Genomic DNA, 1,294 nt, shown 5'->3' with positions numbered 1-1,294 from the left:
AGAAAATGGTTTCCATCTTCTGCATCCCTCTTCTGCAGTGGTCCCTCCAGTCCCTGGAGCGTCTTCTGTGGGCTGGTTACAGTCTTCCAAGGTCCTTGCCTTTGGAGATGGGGGCTCTTGCCATTGTGAGCTAGCTCCCCTTAGGGAGTGCTAATGGAGCTTGGTTTGCCTGTCTTAGGCCCCCAAAGCATCAGTAGCCACCATTTTAAGAGAAGTGGCGAGATGACCACGTTTGATTTTAAACCTCCTGACACTGCTCGGTTGTTGCATTTGTTCACAACGTAAGTGCCTCTCTTTTTCTCTTTTCCTCCTTTTCTCAGGCTAAGTAGACAAGATGCAGCTTTGGCGCCTCCACTTTTTATAGCCACACTCTTTTGCCCTCTGACTTTAAGTGACCTGGGCAGTCCCCTCCCTTCTGTCTGTTGGTAAAATGGGGATAATCCAGACCTCGTGCCCCCAGGGCCTTGTCAGGGAGGGCTAATGAGGGCAGGGCATGGGAGAACCGATCGTTTGAACAATGGTCAGTCCTCCTTTGGGGCTAGCCAAAGGGGGAAAAAGCCGGGCTCACTCAGCTGGGTCTCCAGAGCAGGTCTGCAAAAGGCTTAGAAGAAGAAAAAGTGCTGCGGAGGTGCTAAGTCGCAGCCAAGAGACCAGGCCCGGTGCCAGGGGGTCAGGTCCGGGCCGCGGCGGCCGCGGTTTCGGGCTCAGGCCAATTTTGCAGGCGCGGGTAAAGTTCACGCGGCCCGCTCCCTTTCGGAGCGGCCGGGAGGGGACAGGCCAGGATGGGAACGCGGCGAGAGAGGCGGCGCAGGCTCCGGAGGCGCGGGCTCCGGGCCGGGTTTTCCCCGAAGCCTTCGGCGGCGGCGCTGCCGAGCGAGAGAGGCTGAGGGCTTGCCGCCGCCGCTGCCGCCGCCGCGGCTCGTTTTTTCCCCTCCTCCTTTGTGAGGGGAAGGGAGCGAGTCCATTCCACGGCCTGCGCCCGATCCGCGCTCCACTCCGGGTTTTTCAGGCGGCCGCGACGGCGCTGGGTAAAATGGCAGTGCTGAGCCTCGTGTCGGAGTGAGGGGGACTCGGAGGAGAGTGGGGCGCTCTAGCTGCTCAGTCCCGCCGCCCGCCCGCCCGCTCGCTCGCTCGCTCGCTCGCCCGCCGCCGCCGCCGCCGCGCAGCAGCCTCGGCTCGAGCCGCGGCCGGGGAGGCGAGGCCGGGGCGCCCGCCGGAGCAGCGCTCCTACTCTGCCTCCCGGCGCCCCGTCCGCCGCCGCGCGCCCTCCAGCCCGCCCGCCCGCCCGCCCGTC

Source organism: Mastomys coucha, unplaced genomic scaffold (assembly GCF_008632895.1).
Source record: "Mastomys coucha isolate ucsf_1 unplaced genomic scaffold, UCSF_Mcou_1 pScaffold18, whole genome shotgun sequence".
Lineage (NCBI taxonomy): Eukaryota > Metazoa > Chordata > Mammalia > Rodentia > Muridae > Mastomys > Mastomys coucha.
This window is presented reverse-complemented; position numbering follows the sequence as displayed.